Consider the following 21,299-nt stretch of genomic DNA (forward strand, 5'->3'; position numbering starts at 1 on the left):
CATTTTGAAGGTGGGAAAGGACACCCATCTTATGGTAGGAAAGTAGACTGGGTTTTCTGATGTTAAGAATCTCATGCTCTGCTGACTGAGCAAGCTGGGCAGCAGACAGAGCCATTTGGAGGGTTCTTGGGACACAGACCTAAGGACAGGGGACACCGCTAAAACCCACGGACAGGCCCAGGTAACACGCTGGGCCTCAGGAGCAAAGTGGGGAGGAGAGGGACCCGCACTTGCCCCAGGCGCCCGCTGGCCCCTCTCCTGTCCGCTCCCACATTCTGCATAGGAAACGCCTTCTTGCTAATAGTTATCCTGGACTCGGATTCTCCTAAAAGCAGGGGAAAGGGCCCATCCGCAACTCTGTCCCCAGGCTTCCGCATCCTAAGGAGAATCAACCCCCAAGTCCAAAGAGCCCAGATGACACCTGCTGTCCTGAGTCTCTGGGCTCCAACCAAGTGCGCCTTTTCGGGGTCTGAGGACGCTCAGGAGCTGGCACTTTGGGAGCGGGAGTGCCGACCGGCTGCGGGAATCGGAGGCCAGAGAGAGGCCCGGAGATGTGTGCAACCTGCAGGAGCCGCGGAGATGTGGCGGCGAGACTGGACTAAGATCAATGCTACAGTCCCTTTGCCCGGTGGCCTAATATAAGGCATTGGCCTCCTCAGCCAGGGATTGTGGGTTCGAGTCTCATTCGGGTTAGAAAGAACTGGGTGTTGGGTTTTAGACCTTTCCCAAGAGGGTGGGAAAACGGGAGATGGAACTTGTTTGTTGTTGGTCTGCTTGTGTCGGGGGAAGAAGCAAATTAATGCTTCGTTCGTGGAGGTTGTCCAGATGCAAGTAAATTGAAGATGGCGAGACACTATTTCCTGATTAAAGGGGTCATGCTTTTAGTCAGAGGAAAGGCTTGCAGTTGCAGCCTTACATTACTTTAGTAACCATCTATGCTGCTGCTTGTTGATAGGAAAAATTGTTCATTTATCTATGTATGTTCATTGTATTGTGGCTACGTATATATATATATATAAATCCTTATCTATTATACACACAATTATTTAGAGATTAAATAATATGATAACCAGTTTGCTTTAAAATAATGAGTTGGTTGGTGACTAACGGTAATACTGTATTGTATACTTGAAATTGAAAAGTGTTCTCACCATACACAATGAAGGTGATCACGTGAGCCGATGCATAATTCAACTATGTGTTTGACCTTTAGCAGTGTCAGCCCTGCAGCCAGATTATTTTATGGCTGCCAAACAAGGTCCCTGGGTCTCTGAAGCATGACTTGAAAGTTTAAAGGCTTGATCTTATCTTCTTTCTGTAAGCAAATCAGTGCACCCAGAAGAATCCTTTGGGTGCCACAGTCCTTGCAGTCACTCTTACTGCCACAGTGCTCGAGGACAGCAGCCACGTGGTCCTCCAGAGCACCGCTGCAGTCAGCACTTCATCGTAACCCAGTGACAGGTGGACTGACAGTGATGCATGAATTCCCGCACCCAGTTTACCACTGGCAAGGAGCTCAGCACTGTGTTCAAGCCCGAATACGTTACCAAATCAAGGTCCAGACAGCAGTCAGAAAGCCCATCCATTGGGGGATCGGGGTAAGGGGAGAGAGGCTGGTAAAAGAGCACAACTTTTAGTTGTAAGATAAATAAGTTTCGAGGATCTAATGCACAGCTTGGTGACTACGGTTAGTAATCCTATATGGTATACTTGAAATTTGCTGAGAGATCATGTGTTCTCACCACACACATAAGCTAACCACGTGAGCTAACCAGTGTATTCATTAGCTTGATTGTGGTGATCATTTTGCAGTGTATAGGTACAGTATATCACACTGTGCACTCTCAATATATACGATTTTTGTCAGTTATACTTCAATAAAACTGGGGGAAACCTATTCGTTATTTTAACAGGCTATTTAATGAAAAATGGTGAACAGGATATGAAGAGTTGTTAACGCGGCCATTGAGAAGGCAGAAAGGGAACACAGAAAGCAGTTCCCACCACGGGGCTGGGGAACCAAGGGAGGAGGCTGGTTTGATTAAAGGTTAGAGGCTTGGAGAGGGCCTTTATGGAGCTTAAAAGTAGGTCTCCGCAAAAGAGGGGCCACTGGGCTAGAAAGGACATCTCTGAGCTCAGGGGAGGGTCCCGAGGGGCCGGGCCTCAGGCAGCTTGCCCTGGTGTCTCAGATGAGCCGTGACGGAGCTGGTTCCCTGGGTGCTGGGAAGAATCCAAACCGGGTTTGGCTGCTACTTCGGGAACGAACTTACTTCCGGGATAAAGGAGGTGTGGAGGGAGTAGGAACAGGAAACAGGAGATAAGAGTTCCTTCCTCCTCCAGCCGTTCAGTCCTCCTGGTGCCTCCTGCCTGACGCACTCCTGCTGGCAGAGCAGGGCATCGCGCAGGCCCCAGAGGGTGAGTGTGAAGCCAGGAGGAAAGAAGGTAAGAATTGGCTTACCTTCCTGTCCTCCTCCCCCCTCTTTTTTGTAGATGCCTCCGGACAGTATTTCCTTAATGAACTGATTTCACAAAAATCCCTGTTTCAGGCTTGCTTCTGGGAAACGTGTCCTAAAACAGTTAGAACCAGACTCTAAGACTGAGATTGCTAAAGTTGAACCACCTGCTAGCTGCCTGGCCTCAAGGACCACGTTACTGGTGGTGGGTAGAGTTTTGGAGCTGTGCAGTCCTGAAGGCTTCCGCTCTGCGGAGCTGGGATGGACCAGAGGGAGGGAAATGAGCTGCACTTCACCCATGTCTCTGGCATTCCATAGATACAGCGGCAGTGGTCACTGTAAGGGATGTGGGATTATGCACATCTCCTCCTACAGCTGCGGGGACAGTGAAGCTTGGGAGGTCAGGATGAGAGGAGCAGAACTTGTGAAAAGGTAGAATTCTCCACCTTGGCAAATCTCACGCCAAGGTCAGGGTGCTGATAGGGAGAAGGGGGCCCTGAGGCTTGGAATGGGGCTGTCTCGGCAGATGCATCAAGAGGAGTAAACTCTCTGGGCCTCCCCAAGGGGCCCAGCCCTCCAGCCCCTTTCCTGAAGACTACGAAGGAGTCAAATGAGGCAGGAACCTTACAGTGCCTCCTCAGGAGCTGCCCCTACTTCCCCTCCTAGGATTACATCTCAGCGTGGGACTGCTAAGGGGAGAGAGAAACGTGAACCAGGACCCAGATACCTCATCAGCAGAAACCAGGAGTTTGCCCACAGCAGATCCTGAGGGTCTGGGATCAGGGAGAAGAGAAGGGAAAAGGGAGAGCATATCAGTGGAAGAGCACTGTTCATGACACAGGACTTAACACCCTGGCAAGTGTCCCTCCACCTAGTTTTAATGCACTTCAGGCATGGCTTTGGAAACATGAGGAAAGCAATGGCCTACATTAAATGAAGCCAAGTTGCCAGAGATGTCATGGCAGGCTGTGCAGGAAGGGATCAGGTGGGATAGACATACAGGCACGCTAGTGTCAGAGCGAAACTCAGCAGCTGACTATGTATCTTGGCAGTGCTTGGAGGAAATGCCTTTTACCAAGGCAACAAGACATGCACAGTTGAGGGGAGGCGCCCGCATCTTGGACAAGCTTGGGAGTGACCGCTCTCTGGTCTGGCACATACGGGGACAGGTGTGAAGCAGAAGGTAAGCCCTTATACCTTGCATCTCCTATTATTGAGGAAGGAGCCCAGCATTTGATAGAACACTGTGATGGTTAATTTTATGTGTCAACTTGGCCTGGCTCTGGCACCCAGATGTTTGGTCAAACACCAGTTTAGATGTTGCTTTGAAGGTATTTTTTTTTTAGATGTGATTAACATTTAAATCTGACTTGACTAGAGCAGAACACTTTCCATAATGTGGGTGGGCCTTATCCAAGCACTTGAAGGTCTTAAGAGAAAAGACAGAGGTTCCTCCCAAGAGGAAGGACTTCTGCCTCTGGCTGCATTCCTGCTCAAAACTGCCAGTTGGACTCTTGCTGGAGTTTGCAGCCTGAGGCCTGCCCTGCATCTTTTACTTCCCAGTCCCCACATGTGAGCCAATTCTTTAAAATCAACCAAAATCCTTTCCATCTTGGCATCTATGCTGTTTCTCTTGAGAACTCTGATACAGTCTCTTTTGGATGAGTAGAGTGCCTGGGCCCGGGCAGCAAGAGGGACGGGCAGGCGCCTCTCCCTCCGCCGGGGGAACGGTAGACCCCACATCGTGATTCCTGGATTTCCAATTTTCTTTCTACTCTAGAAAGGGAAAAGAGCCTGGGACAGGCTGAGGGGGGTCCCCTTCGCTGCCGCGTCGGGAGCGCGGGGCGCACAGTGCTGGAGGAGGCGGGAGTCCTGGGGGGTACCCCCGGGTACAGATGGGGCTCCACGTAGGCCCCCGCTCAGGGCGGGGGTTAGGTTCCGCCGTTAGCAGGTAAAACGCTGCCAAGTCGACTGATGTCGCTGTTGTCAGCGGGTGGAGCCGAGAATTAGTACAGGGTTCCAGTCACACGTTGGGCGATATTCGTGGCGGGGTTGGTGCCGGCCAGGACCGTGGGAATATCGAGGGAGGCTGCCGGGGGAGCTCTCAGAAAGGCTTCCGCCCGCTGTGTACTGTATCTGGAACTTGCGTGTAAATGTCAACCTTTTTAATTACAAAATACGTACAGTAAGACAAGAACAACTTGCTCTGATGAGACTCAAAGCGGGCTGCAGATCAGCGGCTGAATTTTCTCTGGAAGCAGCCGTCGTTCATAGAAATCCACCTCCTCTACTGGGGTACCAGGCCATCGGAACAAAAGCCTGCGCCCAGCGTGGGGCTCGAACCCACGACCCTGAGATTAAGAGTCTCATGCTCTACCGACTGAGCTAGCCGGGCGGTTGGGCAGGTGGTCAGTCCCCCACGGGACCGTGGAAGCTGTCTCTAACTCCGCTGTCCTGATCCCGCGCCGCTGCGCGTGCGCGCTGACTTCTGCGAGGAGCGGGGCCGCCGCAGGCCGCCGTCTGCTGCCCGTCCGTGGGTCTCTGTGGCCCCTGCAGCTCGGTGGCACCGGAACGGGGATGTGTCACCGAGACAGACAGCCGGGAACTCTTAGCGTGTACGCTTAGGGGATCCCGGTGCCAGCTCCGATCGCGGACGGTCCCTCAGTGTCACACTCTCGTCCCTTTTCAGGGCGGGCAGCATGAAGCAAATATGGAAGCCTCCCGGGCTTCACCGCGGGTACAAGCCAGGGAGACCTTCCTTCCCAGGTGGCCGCTGGATCCCTTGCTGGTGCAAGGGGGAGGAAAAGCTTGCAGCGTTCCAGCAGCTGCCTGTTTGGAAAGAAGTGAGCTCTGACCCCTGTATCAGAGGTCCGGAGCTGCGAGGGTTTTCTGGGTCCGAGCCCAGGCCAAGAGGCCCTCAGTTGCGGACAGGAGTCCCGGGGTCGGTGCGGGGCCCGAGATGAGCGAGGCTCGTCCGCGCTGGCCGGCTTGGAGGCGGCAGAGCCCCATTCTCAGGATTTAGACTTGAGTCCCACGTAGGGTGAGATTCCCAGGTTGGGGTCCACCAAGAGAGACCCCTGCTTGTTCCCTGCCCCCTCTGGTTGCTTGAGGCCCGGCGGCCCTCTAGCGGCAGGCCCCGAGGAGCTGCGTCTCCCCCTCCGCTGGTGGAATAGAAACCCAAACCTCCTGTCCCCGGACCACTTACTATGGGAACCCCAGGCGGCGGGCAGACGGGAGGCGAACAGCAGGTAGCCTCCAGGGACTAGCATTAGGCGACCTACACGGGGGTGGCTCGTTGGTCTAGGGGTATGATTCTCGCTTTGGGTGCGAGAGGTCCCGGGTTCAAATCCCGGACGAGCCCATTGTTTTTGGAAAAACCTTATTTTTGGGGTGAAGGTCCGGAGCTCCGTGGAGTCCTGGGCGAGAAGAACCTGGTCCCCACTGACTGCAATGCACATGGGTCGGATGGAGGGCCGGCGGCTGCCTCCAGGCCTGTGGCTCCTACCTGGACGCTCAGGCGTGGACTCCTGCTCTGGACAAACAGCAGGGAGGACACCTGCTGGCCGCACCTGTCGCCGGGAGCGGAAGGCCTCGTCTGTGTGTGTCAGGCAGTCATCGGGTCCCAGGGGATTATGCCGCTTGATCTGGGCGCATGAATTTTCTTTGGGTCACAAATTCACATTCTGGAGGGGCCCATGTTTCCAAACTCCTTTTCCTCGAGGAGCCGCCAGAAGGGCTCCCCAGAGACAAGGGCAGGAAGGGCGCCCCAGGGGAGGTTGGGCATGGGAGAGGCTGTGCCTCCGTGTTGGGGCCGAGAAGGCTGTGGCGTCCCCACAGGCGTCCGAGGCTACACTCTGGACTCGGATCTCTCCGCGCTGGAGGAGCACTAGTGATTTACCAGGTTTTATTATGATTCAGATATGGTGTGGCCGACAGATGCAGCCATTGAAAAGCTGGCTTGTTACTCACAGTTCTCCAGAGGAGGGGACACACCTCACCGCGCAGGAGGAGGTGCACAGGGGAGGCCAGGACGGCCAGGGGGCAGAGGGGGAAGGGAGAGGAGAAAACGCGGGCAGGAGCCCTCAAGGGGTTTCACTGAAGGTGAGACGGGGGAGGCTGGGCGGGCAGTGTAGATGAACGGGTGTGACCAGGCTCGGCGGGCTCTGGAGCACAGGTGCTGACCCCGGTTACCCGTTTCTGGGCCTTGGGGTGATTCTGGCCAGGCGGGTAGCGGCCCAGAGCGTGGGAGCCGGGTAAGAGGAGTCGTTTGCTGTGCACAGGAATCCGCTAACTCTTGGGGGGAGGCCTCAGACATCAACGCGTGAGAACGTAGAAAATAAGAGACGTGGTTAATACAGGCAGGGACTGGGGCTTTGGTGGAAATTGCGGGGTCCCCCAGTCCGGGAAGAGCTTTCTGATCCCAGTGCCAGAGTCGCGCCCTGCCAGGGGGCTAAGGCTCCGGCACTGCCCCAGGGCCAGAGCTCCCAGAGGGAGCAGACCAGGCAGGCAGGCCCCTGGCCTCGTCTCTAACCTGAACCCCGCGTTTCTCCACTCAAGCTCGGGGGTCATGCATGTTGGGTGTCCCTTCCAGGTCTGTCTCCAGTCTCTGAGCAGAGCCATTCTCCGGCACAGAACCCGGGCTGCTGAGATGCCCGGGGAGGCCTCAGACCACTGGTGGCGTCAGGTTAATCAGGCTGCCGCCAGCTCTTTGTCAACGGCCAGAAGGTTTCCAGACCCCCGTTTCTCAGGGGGAAACCACTACCTTCTCCACCGGCAGGGTAGTTCCTCTTCCAAATCAGGGGCGTCCCTCCCTCGGGCCTGACTTAACGCCCTTCCCACTTCACCATCGGGCATCTGCTCCCCGCTAGCCCAGCCGTCAGTCCAGGGCCTGGCTGGAACTGGGGCTCAGCGGGGCAAGGTCCCCGTGGAGGAGATCCTACTCTTGCCTGGGCTTCAAATCTCGGAGGAGCTCACAGTTTGCATTTTCTGGTCCTTCTGGGACAGGAACGGAGCCCCGGGCATTGCTGGAATGGGGAATGAGCCCGTGGGGGTGGATGGGAGACAGGCCCAGGGCAAGGTGGACCCAGATCCCGGCTGCACGCGAGTGGCCAGGTTGGGCCGGGGTGTCTGGTTGTGCTCAGTGGACAAGGAGGAACCCTGACCCGGGCCACCTCGGCGTGAGGGTCCAAACCCTGCTGCCAGCTTCAGTCCTTGGTCCAGCCCTCTGCCTGGAGGCTAAGGAAGACCTGGGGCGCTTTCCCAGGCTGATGGTCTCGGTTTTCCATGGTTGGGGGGAGAGAGGCCGAGCCCTGAAACCCTGACTGGGGACTTGGCGACTTGGAGTCTCAAACATCTGGCGATGCCGAACTTGCCCTGCTCCCCTTCTGCGTATGGGGACTTGAATCAAATCCTTCCTCAACACCCACGGGAAAAGAGATTTCACCACAGGAAAAGCAGTTCGGATGAGAGGGAGGCGCTGGGCTGAGCCCAGCACAACGGCAAAGGGCCTGCTAGGCAGATGGCTCGTTGGTCTAGGGGTATGATTCTCGCTTAGGGTGCGAGAGGTCCCGGGTTCAAATCCCGGACGAGCCCGCCTTTTACGGGGGTTGGGGTCTCGGGCTTACCAGATGTGGACATTCTCACCCTGATTGTCCTCTCAACTTCTTCGTAGAGGTCTGGGATACTCTGCCCTGAAAGGCCTCCCCGTTTTGAGTGACCTTGACCTGGAAATCCTTACTCTCACCCCTAAAGCAACAATTTTGTAAAAGGAGCTTTTTACGACTGCAGACGCGAAGAGAGCCGTGGTGCGCTCTGTTGATCAATAAGTCAAAGGAGAAGCTGCCGTGGGTGGCTTTTCTCTGCGGCTGGGGTCCCGATGTTTCTAAGGCTACAAAGAGAAAGAATGAAGCGGGCTCACAGAGCCCAGGAGGTGAGAGATGGGCGAGTGGTGGCGCACACTGCAGCGACAGGATGCCTGCGTGGCGGGAGCTGGACACCTCCCTGCCCCGCCAGTCGGACCGTTTTAAGAGATCGCACCCTACCCAAATATCCCAGGAGTCTCTCGGGGTCTTTGCGGTTTGCGCAAACATTCCTTCAAAAGCATGCCCAGCGTGGGGCTCGAACCCACAACCCTGAAATTAAGAATCTCATGCTCTGCCGACTGAGCTAGTCAGGAAGCGGTAGAAAATGTGCCTTAGCTCAGATTCCGAACTTGACCGGCTGTGGGTAAAGCAAAATGAACCGGCAGATCAGGTCCGGGGACAGCCGGGGACGTGGCCACCTCTCAGTCCTCTCCGAGTAGCCTGCTGTCAGGACTGTCCGGAGCTGGTAGCGTCCACAGGCGGGTCGCGCAGGGAACTGCAGGGCCGGGTCGGGCTGCCCGCCACCCTGAGCCACGGAGAGACCGACACACGGCGGCCCAGCGGCGCCGGGATCCCTGCTGCGTGGAGAGGACTCACAGCGGACACACAGCCGAGATGCAGAAATGACACCCGGGCCCATCTCCCGGGCTGTGATCAAGCAAACCCGTGAATTTAAAATAATTGTTAGACCTATTGGATTCCACTTACTCGCATGATAACTCCATCTGTTTTCCTTTGAATTATCTGAGGTCAATTTTTATTAAAAATTTTTTTATTAAGGTATCATTGCTATACACTCTTATAAAGGTTTCACAAGAAAACCAATGTGGTTATTACATTCACCCATATTATCGTGTCCCCTCCAGCAGTCGCTGTCCATCAGCGTAGCAAGATGCCACAGAGTCCCTATTTGCCCTCTCTGAGCCACACTGTCTTCCCCGTGACCCCACACACACCATGTGCATCAATCACGATATCCCACAATCCCCTTCTCCCTCCCTCCCCACCTGCCCTCCCCCACCCCTCCCCTTTGGTAACCGCTAGTCCCTTCTTGGAGTCTGTGAGTCTGCTGCTATTTTGTTCCTTCAGTTTTGCTTCGTTGTTATACTCCATAAATGAGGGAAATCATTTGATACTTGTTTTTCTCTGCCTGACCTATTTCACTGAACATAATACCCTCTAGCTCCATCCATGTTGTTGCAAAAGGTAGGATTTGTTTCTTTCTTATGGCTGAATAATATCCCGTTGTGTATATGTACCACCTCTTCTTTATCCATTCACCTACTGATGGACGCTTAGGTTGCTTCCACATCTTGGCTATTGTAAATAGTGCTGCGATAAACATAAGGGTGCATATGTCTTTTTGAATCTGAGAACTTGTTTTCTTTGGGTAAATTCCTAGGAGTAGAATTTCCAGGTCAAATGGTATTTCTGGTTTTAGTTTTTTGAGGAACCTCCATACTGCTTTCCACAATGATTGAACTAATTTACATTCCCACCAGCAGTGTAGGAGGGTTCCCCTTTCTCCTCATCTTCGCCAGCATTTGTTGTTCCTGGTCTTTTCTGTGTTGGCCATCCTAACTGGTGTGAGGTGATATCTTATTGTGGTTTTAATTTGTATTTCCCTGATAATTAGTGATGTGGAGCATCTTTTCATGTGCCTGTTGGCCATCTGAATTTCTTCTTTGGAGAAGTGTCTGTTCATATCCTCCGCCCATTTTTTAATAGGGTTATTTGTATTTTGGGTGTGTGAGTTCTTTATATATTTTGGATGTTAACCCCTTGTCGGATCTGTCATTTACAAATATATTCTCCCATACTGTAGGATGCCTTTTGTTCTGCTGCTGGTGTCCTTTGCTGTACAGAAGCTTTTTAGTTTGATGTAGTCCCATGTGTTCATTTTTGCTTTTGTTTCCCTTATCCAAGGAGATGTGTTCAGGAAAAAGTTGCTCATGTTTATATTCAAGAGATTTTTGCCTATGTGTTCTTCTAAGAGTTTTATGGTTTCATGACTTACATTCAGGTCTTTGATCCATTTTGAGTTTACTTTTGTGTATGGGTAAAAAAAAATTTCTTTTTAAGTTATTTTGTCCCAAATGTTCTTGGTCTGCCCTTCGGCAATCCTGAACTGCTGGAACCTGCTATCTAGCTGTGGATGGTGGGGGTAAGGTTAGCATCTCGGGGCACCTACCGCGACACCTGCCTCCCTCCCTCTGCCTCAGGATCTAGTCTCCAGGGATTTAGGGGCTGGGACTTCCCGGGGGAAGCGGGTCCTTCCTCTCATGGCAGGTGTGAGTCCCAGGTAGGTTTGGGCTGGGGCAACCCCCGCCTGGCCTTGCAGAGCAGGCGGAACTTCAGATAAACAACGGGCTAAGAGGGGGACCTAGTGGCTCTGTGCTCCTGTACCCCAGAGTGGAGTCGGGTGCCTGGGAGGATCTGCTGAGGATGCACTGAGATCTCACTGAATCTCTGCGCCCTGATGCAGCCAGCAGGAGCAGAGAGAGAGGAGGCGACCAGGCCTGCACACGGACTGGGGACGAGAGAATACCATGGCATCATCATTAAGGTTGGATGTGCATATGGCATTGAGGTCATTTTCAAACAAAACGACTTCATTTGTAGAAGAAAGTTGACAAATGCGCATTTTTTAAAAATGGGTGAAGCGATACTATATGAGATTTAAAATGTCAGAAAAAAAGTAGAAGGTAGATTTTAAAAGAATAGGGGAATGTGGGAGGCTGTGCATATGTGGGGGCAGGGGTTTTTGAGAACTCTATTTCTGCTCAATTTGAACCTAAAGCTGCTCTAATAAGTAGTCTAGCGATCCTGATGCTGCAGTAGCCAAAGCTGCAGCCTGGGAGTCCCAGCTGCCTTCAGTGGAGAAGCCGGCCTGCTGCAGCTTACGCAGCACAACCACTGTAATTATTTCTACAACCACAGTCAGAGCCTCCATCCCCAGCGGCCTCACCAACACCTGCAGCATGGGGCCAAGGGCAGCCTCAAGGCCCAGCCAGAGCCGCTGAAACAGGAGCAGAACACGCCCTCCAGCAGCACCAGGATACGGGAAAAAAGAAAACGGGCTACAGTGAACTAAATGGTAATGCTGGGAAAGGGAGACGCCGTTAAAGAGCCTGGGTTCTTTAAAGCTACCGATCTGATTTCCAGGGTCCTCAGTGGTAACCAACAAGATGAAGACACTGTGGAGGCCAGCACTTTTGAGAAAGCAGGAATTAAAACCAGGAATTTCATTCAGAAAAACAATATGGACATAAAGTTGCCCTGCAAACTTCAAGGCATTCATCCAGCATTCTCCAAGGGCTCAAAGTATAACCAAACAATCAGAGGAGGAGTGGGGGAAATGTTGAATCATTCTGGGTTCCAAGAACAGTGAACCACTTTAGTCACAGAACAAGATACAGAGATCTTTAAAGTAGATTTACCTTTCCAGGGGGTCACTGTTGCCCAAGTCAACGACAGCAGCAACTTTAGAAGCATGTTTATTAATAAGTCTGTACTCATTAATCACTTGCATTCACACTTAAAAGCTAACAAAAGCAAAAAAAAATGTGTTCAATACCGAAGATTAATTAGTCATGTGTAGTCTCTTGAAAGAAATTTGATTCCTTAAGAAATCTAATTACTTTCAGTTGCCTTTAAAAAAAAAACTACATACATACTTTTTTAGTGAATATGATTTGTATGTCTTGCCAGGAGTTAAACAGCCTCTGTAGGGTTTGGGGAAAATATTTTCTTTCTTTTTATTTTTTGTGGGGCGGGGATAGGGGAGGGCATTGAAGTTCTACAATTCTGAAGCAGTTGGTACATAGTTCATTTGGCTTCGATTACATATTGGACTTCTACAAGTGAAGAATCCATGAGTATCATTTAAAGAAAAGTTACAGAACAATTGGCTTTATATATGTGATCTGAAAAAATACTCCTGTGTCCATATTTTAATGTCATTGTATAAATGGGAGCAAAAACATATTCTGCTTTTCAACTGTAGTTGCTCCAGACTTGCTCTTTGTCACTACAACTTAATGTGTTGTTTTCCTTGTTTTTCATCAAATATCTAAAGGGGATCAAACATCCTTTCTGTAAATTCTCTTTTAATTTATCAGAAGTATCTAAAAGGAGAAGAAAAAGTCCATGCAAACTATAAAACTTCATGTTTTTAGCCAGTGAGGAGTTAAAAGCCCTGCCTACAGAAGGTGTGTTTTCACGCAAACTGTACTTCTAAGCTTATTAGCTTCTAATTGTATCTTAATAGAGTTTCTTACTAAAACAAAAGGCCTTTTCTTTTAAGGAAAATAATGTGAAACTGTGGAAGAAGAGCACTAACGCCATCTTATCACCATTATCATCTTCTCATTGCCAACCTGGTGCTCTGCAGCTTGTATGTAACATGCTAAGATAAATTGTATGTGTGTGTGTGTACATGTGTGCAGAAACTAAGGGTCCAGTTTAAGATAGGTGATGTTACTGGCATAAAAACAAGTTCTCTGGCTTGACAGCATTGTCTCACACACACAGAAATTAGTATACCCATGTATGTCAAATACAGGTGAAGATGGCAGGGCATTTATGTAGAGAGGTATAGTCTTCTAATAGAAGTAGATTGGATCCCCTGGGGTATTTGGAGACTAAGTAACTACTTTTGCTCAACCCCTTTAAGAAGTGTCCAGTTTTGAGCAACTGTAGTATGAATGAGTTTTCCTGTTTTGTTGCTTATTTGAGGCTTTGAACAAGTAGTTTGTGAAAGCAGTGGTTGGACTTAAGGTAGAGAAAGAAAATATCTAATATCCTTAGAGTCTGGATTTTTTCCCTGCTTAGATTTTAAAAGTATAAGCATGGATTGCCAATTCCACTTGATGTAAGCAAAACTTTTTATACATTATATCAATTTTAATCTTCAAATATATGTTTACAGATGTGCCTCGTATTTAGTCTGTCTTGTTCCTATTTTGATTTTTAAGCAGAAACATCCTTGCACTTTACAGTATTGAACAAACTGGAAAATGTAACATACCACATACTCAAGTGAAAGAAGTCTGTTTTTGTGATTTTTTTAAAATAAAAATTTTCAAAAAGTTAAAAAAGTCTATTTAAAAAAATACACAGGAAAATTTCACCTATTTCTTCTACTACTACTTAGTCACACCTTTCCCCCTCTCTTGGGTCTCCAGTGACCAACATTATTTTGTTAAAGTCTCACAAATCCCTGAGGCTCTGTTTTTTTTTAAGTTTATGTTCTCTGTTCTTCAGCTTGGGTAATTCCTATTGCTCTATCTTCAAGTTCACTGATTCTTTCTTCTGTCTGTCCATTCTGCTATTGTCTATCCAGTCAGTTTTTTATTTCAGTTATTGTATTTTTTGATTAGTTTCCATTTGGTTATTCCTTATATTTTATATCTGAGACTTTCAACTTTTAAATTTGTTTCAAGTGGGTTCTTAATAGCTCCTTGAGGTGTTTTTACAATGGCCACTTTGCCACCTTTTCCTCCTTGTCAGATGGTTCCAACATCTTTGTCAGAGTCTCTGGAGTGTCTTTTCTCCCTCAAGTTGAGATTTCCCTGGTTCTTAGTGTGACCAGTGATTTTCAGTTTCATCTTGGACATTTTTGGTATTGTGTTATGAGACTCTAGGTCTTATTTAAGTCTGATTTATCAGGCTCTGATAAGGCTTCCCTTTGGTGGGAAAAGAGAGAACTGGCCTGTTGCTGTCTGGTGGGAGATGTTCATGTAGTGTGGGGCCTCCTTAGAGCTGGGCAGGAGCCTGACTCATGCAGAACACAGTTGAGGGGGTTCCCTGGACCGGCCCGGGGCCCAGGTCCTCCTGCCATTCCTCAGGCTGGGTGGGGCGGGTGGGTAGGCGCTGGTATATCAGAGGTGGATTTTGTCCCTGCAGGAGGCTCTGGCCTGGGATCCCAGAGCTCCCGCTGGGCTCTGGGAGAAGAAAGGGAAAAAGTGGGGCTCGTCCAGGACTTGAACCCAGGACCTATGAGCCACCCTTCTATTGCGTGTGACCCATCCTGCTTATTCCTATTATCTCCATGCCCATAGCCCTGTGCTGTCACCCGCGGGAGGCTCGGGCATGTCCTGCCCTCAGTGCTGGAGGGGAGGATGGTTCAGCGTGCCCGCCCCTGCCAGCACCAGGTCCCCAGAACTGCAGCTCCAGGCGTCCAGGATGCTGTTCTGCCTCCCCCAGCCCTGGGCTGGGCTGGCCTCTCCATGGCCTGTAACTGAGGTAGCCACAGGAGGAACTCAGGACCTTCCTCTTGCACGGTTCCCGGATTTCCCCGTCCCAATGACGCCTCGCATACCGCAGTGGCCACTGGGCTCTCTGCCTGGCAGCGAAGTTGGATACGAAGTGTGGGGCTCATGAGGCTTTGGGCTCTGGCGCACCTGGCATCCCAAAGTACCAGCTAGCATGGCTTGGGCCTTTCCTGGGCTCTGCCCACTGGAGCCTCCAACCCTGAGTGGGTGTTCTCATCCACAGCACCCCCTCCCCACCAGCTCCGGAGGCTCTGTCCCCACAGCCCCTCCCCATGCATCCCAGCCCATGCCTAAAAATGCTTAGAAGTGTTTAGGTCTAGTCTGCGCTGGCCTTTCTCATACCTGAGATACCATCCTTTCGTGTCCCTCTTGCCCTGCTACCTCGGTGACCTTTGCCCCCACCTTGTTTCTGGTTCTATTCATCCCACAAACTCTCTGCGCCCAGATGCTTAGCTAGGTCCTTGTGCTGGGAACTCGAAGGTGTCAGATCTGGAGGGGACCAGCCCTGGCGGGAGAGGTCGTGATATTCGAGCTTAGAGAGGCGCATATCTGGGAGGGCAGGGTCAAGGCTGGGGCAGGGAGGTCGGTTCAGTTGCTGCCAAGTGGAGGACTGAGGAGGGGAAGTGGGGAGAGGGCCGGAGTGGTGGGGTTGATGCAGTGTGCGTGTGGTTGCAGAGGGCTTGCTGCCAGGCCAGGGCGCGAGGAGCAGAGAGCACAGCCTTGGGTGGGCCCAAAGCGCAGTGGCCTAATGGGGTCTTGGTGCCCTCTGAAACCGGGGATTGTGGGTGCTGGCTCCACCGAGGGCACGGGCTGCATTTTGCATCTTGAAAGTTTCTATTGTCAGGAGTTTGTGGCAAATGGAGATTCAGTCTTGGGCATCAGCACATCTTAGATCCTCCTACAGACCCCCAAGGCTCGGGGTAGGGTTCTAGTTACTTTGCTAAGGCTGGGACTGTCATCCTTGGTCCTGGGGGGCGGTAGGGGAGAGGCTGCCTGCCCCGGGTTGCCCCCTCAGCCTACCCTTCTGACTTTTCAGCAGCAGCAGCTGTTTTAGAGTCTGGGACTTTTGGGGGAAAGCAGAGGAGGGTCAGGAACAGAGCTAAGGGGAGCCCCTCCCCCGGCTCCAGCGGAGGAATTCCACCCAGAGTGGGCTCCCCTGGTTGAACAGGAATGGTGAACTATGAGCTCCCCCCACCCCTCCCAGGGACCTCTGCACAGCCAAGCCATTGTCGCTGGAGCCCAAGACCAAGATAATTCCCAAGACATTGGCCATGAGGGGCACAGCCGTGGCTCCGTGGGTTCATAGATGCGAGGCCCCCACCCTGGGACAAACGTAAACAACCCAGGAGCCCTCCTTCCAGGACTCCATGGGGCTAGACAGGGGTCAGCAGGGGAGTGGGAGGGGGCTGATTTTTTTTGGTCGTTTTAAATGAATCGGAGCTGTGAACAGGCTGGGCCCAAAATTGAGTAAGAATCTGGATTTGTAGTAGCAGAGCGAGTGTGGACCCAGGCTCCTTGAGGCGCACTTGGTTCCTGGAGCGAGGTTGTTCCTTGCCTATACCAGCCCCCAGGGACCCCCGGAGCAGCCCCGAAGCAGGGCTGCGGCTAATGGCCCCAGGCCAAACATTCCACTTCAACTGCGAGTTTGAAGAATCCCTCCCTGCCTACAGCTAGCTGAGGATGGGGAGACGCCCTGTTCCGGGAGTCTGGGTACGGGCAGGGCCTGTGCCTGCTGCGGGAATGCCCTCTCTCCAGAGCCCGACGCACCCTTGTGAGTTCTTTCAGCTCCTGTGTTTTGGAGGCATCACTGCCGTTCCTGCCCAGCTAGCTCAGTCGGTAAAGTGTAAGGCTCTTAATCTCAGGGTCGTGGATTTAAGTCCCACGTTAGGCGCTACTTTTGCAAGTGTCAGCAAGTAGTCCAATCATCACTCTCATTTCAGGTACCAACCCCTCGAGGGGCCTGATGGAAGAAATCCCTGTACTTCCAACGGCCTCTGAGTCGGGGTTACAGACCCCGTGTAACTGCGGGAAGGCCCTGGCAGCCTCGGACCAGGAAGTTGCTCAGGGAGCAGGTAGTCCCTCAGACGCAGGGATTCTGGACCTGGGTTAAATTTGCACTGGGAAGTTTTAGGACCCTTCTTATTGTCCATGGAAACCCCGTACCCCTAGTCCCTCCAAAATGCCTGATGAGGCCATACCCAGCCAAGGTATGTCCTTGGAGCAGAGCCAAACCTAGATCTCAGAGGTTTTAGGGTGGTTTGGGATACATTTCCCAGGAGTGGCAGGGGTGGAGGTGCTGAGACAGGGCAAAGCAGATCAGAGGCTGGGACAATTGGCTACAGGCTCTGTGCCAGCCCCTGGTCCTGATGGAAAGCCTCTGGTCATAGTGTGTGTCCCACCCAGAGGATCTTAACTGATGGGGCCTTTCAGCCATGACCCTGTGTCACAGGGGCACATAGGGAACTGAACTGGGAGTCACTGGCATCTTGGCATCTGAGGGTTGCTCAGCCAGAGGTGAGCTGGGGGTTGGTGACTTCTCTGCTGTCCCAAGTTAGCCAACCTGGGCGTTTCCCAAAGAGGGAGTCAAGGAGGAAGGGCCATCATTTCCATCCTGAGATTGTCTTTGCTTCTTTTAAAAGGATTGGAGATGTAAAATAAGGGCTGAGCTGGATTTATTCCAGGAATGCAAGGTTGACTTTCTGTTCAAGAAAATCTGTTAAAGCAATTTATCACATTGATGGAATGAAAAATGATCTTCATAAATGTTTGGAAAAACACTTGATGCAGTTCACACTTGCATTAATTATGGTTTTTATTTTCTGTATTTTATGATGGTTTGACTTCTTGCGGGATCCTCACTATCTGGGAAGAGACTGCTCTGTCCAGGACTAGCTAACTTCTACAGATAGTAAACAATTTGCATGCTAGCATGCCCTTCATGTGTGAACCAACAAATCCACACCCTTACCTACCTCCTTATCTAATTCACACACCATGCCAATATTTTCCCTGCACAAAACCGCCCAAGGTGGGAACAAGACAACTAGGGACTTTCTCTATACCCCAAAGCCCACTGAAGTATTCAAACTGTCCAGTGCCAGACTATTTACTTGGCCCCGCCATGCTTTTCCCATGGAAGTGATTTGCCCAGAATGGAAGGAAGCTCCCAAGGGGGTGGATGCCCACCCTGCAGCGCTTTGGGGATCTGTTATTGGCACTTCCTTCGCCCTGCCCAGACTGGCAGCCCCTGAGCTCAGAGCATAAAATAGAGCTGCCAGGTCCTCCTTTCCCCCTGTCTCCTCCTCCTCAAAAGATTTGAGGGCACAGGCCCCCTTTTAGCGGGCAAGAGCCTACTTGATGCCAGTCACCTGCCTCCTGCGTGCTCCGCAACCACCATAAACTGCGCCCAAGGCCAACAGAGCCTGAGGCCTGGGGTCTGTTGTCCCCCACATCTCACCCCCTTTCCCTCCCCTCCTCTATAATGGGTGCTCTTCCTTCTGGTCATCCCAGTCCCCCCAAGCCGCCAATTTCTGCTCCCCTGGGGCAGGAAGAGGTTCCCGGATCCCGGCTCAGCAGACCCCTCTTCCTGGGACTTGCCGACCAGGTCCCCGATTCTTACAGCCTCTACCCCAGTGCTCCACCAGGACCCGGCGGAGAAGAGGGGTTCAGCCTACTTTGGAACTAACCCGAGTTGCACGGGCATGAGGACAGTTGTGGGGTAAGCGACCAGAGAAACCTTGCCATGGGAGGCTTGTTGGTCTAGGGGTATGGTTCTCGCTTCGGGGTTAAGAGGCACCAGGTTCAAGCCCTGGGTGAGCGCCAGTTCTGGGTTTCTTACTGGCCGTTATTTTAGAGGCGGAGGGAACCTCATCCCGCCGGGCTTACCTAGGTTGAGGCTGGCGCTCTGCTGCGAGCGGGCTCGGGGCATTGGGCTTGGAGGTGCGGGTCTGGGCGGGCCAGTGTACTCATGGCTGCGTCGGCCCCTTGGGCAGGGGGACTCCTGGGGAGTCCCCTCGGGTCAGCCGGCCAGCTCCTGGGTGCTCAGGAGGGCCCAGCTCCGCTCAGCCATCCGCGCGGTGCTTCCTACTCGGTACACCTGTTTCCTCCGGCAGGTCTGATTGAGACGCGCTGCTCCAAGTGTAAAATACACATCAGATTTTGAATACTTGATACACAAAAAGTGATATATCTCATTACATGTTGAAATGCTATCTTTAAATCTCAAATATTGTAGTTTATCTACACAAGTCAATTTGGCTATTTTTCTTTATATCTCCCACATCTCTACTTAACTCAATCTTTGCTTTAGTTTTTTGAACGTACAACTTTTATGTTCCTCGCCTACTAATTACATCATCTGCTTCATTTCTGAGTCAGTGTATATTCATTTTTCTCCTAGTTATGGGTATTATTTTCCTGCCTCTTTTCATATATGGTAATTTTTCATTGGATGCCAGACATATATAATCTTACCTTGTTGGGTGCTGGATATTTTTGTGTTCCTATTCCTATTCTTGAGCTTTTTTTCTAGTACGTGCTTACATTCCTTGGAAACTGTTTCATCTTTTTGGGTCTTGCTGTTAAACTCGGGTATGTGGACCCAGAGCGAGGCCTAGGCGGGGGTTTCTCTTTGCTGTCCCCATCATGCACCTGAAGACCCTCCTGGGCTGAAAGCCACAGCAGGCAGGGGCCCAGCCGCGCCGTGTTGGAGTCCGCAAAGGATGTTGTCCTTAACAAACACCCACAGACACAGCCAGTCCCCTAACTGGGCTGGCCCAGGGCCAAGCGTTTGGGCCGATTCCGACTGCAGGACTTTATTCTTCTGGAGAGAGTGAGGCGCCTCCTTGCCCCGAATAAACAGAGAAGCTCCCGGCGTCTGGCTGGCTGGCTGGCTCGGTCGGCAGAGCCCAAGGCTGCCCCGTAGGAGTCTGGGTTCGGAGCCCCATGCTGGCCGGTCCTCTCTCCCGGCTCCTTAGCCACAGCCCAGCCCATTCTCTTGAACCTCGTAAAGGGTCTCGGTTCCAGGCACCCACAAAAAGATCTGCCCCGCCAACACTCGGCCCATTTATTGCTCAGAGTTCTAGAGAATCGCGAAGAAAAATCGCCCAGTGGCAGAAGCTGAGCCCTCCCCCCCCGTCTGTCCCAGTTTTTCGCCCGCTGTGGCGCGGGGCCGTGACTGAAGCCCCATCTCCGGGGAGAGACAACCCCCCGCCCGACGCGCAGGGCGCCCCTGGGGCTGCCAGGCCGGGAACCATGGTGCACCCTCCTCTGGGTCAGATTCCCTCAGAACTTAGACTTTACTCGGCTCAGGGTCAAATGAGCCAAGGGCAGAGGCCCAGAGAGGGCGTCCCAGGCCCAGGGCGGGGCTGAGGGTCTGTGCGGTGCGCGGGGGAAACCAGGCCCTCCCTACTCTAGGTACCCGCAGGAGCCGGACCCCGCCGTTCACGGAAGCACCAAATCTGAGGGGTCGGCACCCCCCCCCCCCGGTTAGGGGGTTATTCGGTCTTAAAGTCCGCTGATCAGCAGCAGTCCTGAAAATGTAACGTCCAAGGTGGGTTCGATTCTACGACCTTGAAAGTAAGGGTTCTACTGGGCCGACCAGGAAACCTCAGCACGGCCCCATCCTCCGCCCGTCGGAGGTCTTCTGCGGGCGCCAGAGCCGCGGGCGAGTCGGGTCCTGAGGGGGGCTGGCCTGCTCGTGTGTGGCCTGTTCTGGGTCCAGCCCTCCAGGCCCGGAGTGCATGAGGGCTGCCGGAACGCGCGAGGGGTGCGGGCGGGGCCCTCGACCTCGTATCCCCCAAAACGTCCCGGGCCAGGTGCGAGGAAATCCTAGGTGTTAAAGAAACATTCGTCTCCCAACATGGGGGTCCTAGAAGGTGTAGCTCGGTCGCGGGTGGCAACAGTCTGGCGACAGCAACTACCCCAGCACAGGAGTGCCAAAACGAAGCCCTCCTACCCCGGGTGGGACTCGAACCCACAATCCCTGGCTTAGGAGGCCAGTACCTTCTCCATTAGGCCACCGGGGCGCGCCCCCCAAGCCGCCGGCTTCCTTTCCAGGACCCGCCCCTTCCGGGCCTGCCCCGCGCCGAGCCGCAGGGACCTCTAAGCCGGGGCTCCCAGGGGGCCGACGGGGCCCGCGTTCAGAGCGACAGCTGTTCCGGCGTCGTGCTCGTTGGGCCCTTGTTCGGGGCCCCGCCCTAGTTGGCTCCGGCGAGTCGTCTCCTTCCCAGGGACGGGGACCTGGGCCTCGGCTTCCTCTGGCACAGCTCTGGGGCTTCTGCAGCCAAGTCATCTGAGGCCTCAGACCGAGGGACAGAGCGTTAAACCCTTGCCCTCCTCCCCTGGCTGGCTCACTCGGTGGAACACGAGACTCTTAATCTTAGGGTCGTGGGTTCAAGTCCCACGTTGGGTGGATCTTGTGTTTTGGGTTTCAGCAGACTTTCAAAGACGCAATGTGTTCAGAGATCCTCCCCAGCATCAAACTCCTGGCTCCTCATTCTTGGAGGAGGAGGAAACACCGTTGGTGGGTGTGAATTTTCCCACGGGGGGAGACATCCGGGAGGCACGGTCTGTACGTTTGGGGACTTATTTGGCGGCCGGGGGTCTGAGGTAGAGAAAATCAGGGGCAGGGCTCTCTAGATGTGGTCTGGCTCTTGTTACCCGACGCACGGCCCTCCCTGCCGTGCTCATACCCAAGAATCGGCTTTGCG

At 52.7% G+C, this 21,299-nt stretch overlaps 1 protein-coding gene and 5 non-coding genes across 6 annotated transcripts in view; 3 read left to right on the forward strand and 3 right to left on the reverse strand.

Moving 5' to 3' along the window:
• The first annotated feature begins 2,339 nt into the window (after nt 1–2,339).
• LOC130679213 (olfactory receptor 1F1) overlaps nt 2,340–21,299 on the forward strand; it is a 38,307-nt gene continuing 19,347 nt past the window's right edge. Inside the window, 2 exon segments of the mRNA XM_057487684.1 lie at nt 2,340–2,442; nt 3,506–3,636. The gene's annotated coding sequence lies outside the window, so the exon portion shown is untranslated.
• TRNAK-CUU (transfer RNA lysine (anticodon CUU)) lies at nt 4,776–4,848 on the reverse strand. Its single transcript has one exon. It is a non-coding gene; the product is annotated as a tRNA-Lys (tRNA).
• TRNAP-UGG (transfer RNA proline (anticodon UGG)) lies at nt 5,743–5,814 on the forward strand. Its single transcript has one exon. It is a non-coding gene; the product is annotated as a tRNA-Pro (tRNA).
• TRNAP-AGG (transfer RNA proline (anticodon AGG)) lies at nt 7,974–8,045 on the forward strand. The gene has a single exon. It is a non-coding gene; the product is annotated as a tRNA-Pro (tRNA).
• TRNAK-CUU (transfer RNA lysine (anticodon CUU)) lies at nt 8,556–8,628 on the reverse strand. The gene has a single exon. It is a non-coding gene; the product is annotated as a tRNA-Lys (tRNA).
• Nucleotides 20,543–20,615, reverse strand: TRNAR-CCU (transfer RNA arginine (anticodon CCU)). Its single transcript has one exon. It is a non-coding gene; the product is annotated as a tRNA-Arg (tRNA).

The sequence above is a fragment of the Manis pentadactyla genome, chromosome 10 (assembly GCF_030020395.1).
Source record: "Manis pentadactyla isolate mManPen7 chromosome 10, mManPen7.hap1, whole genome shotgun sequence".
In the NCBI taxonomy this organism is placed as follows: domain Eukaryota; kingdom Metazoa; phylum Chordata; class Mammalia; order Pholidota; family Manidae; genus Manis; species Manis pentadactyla.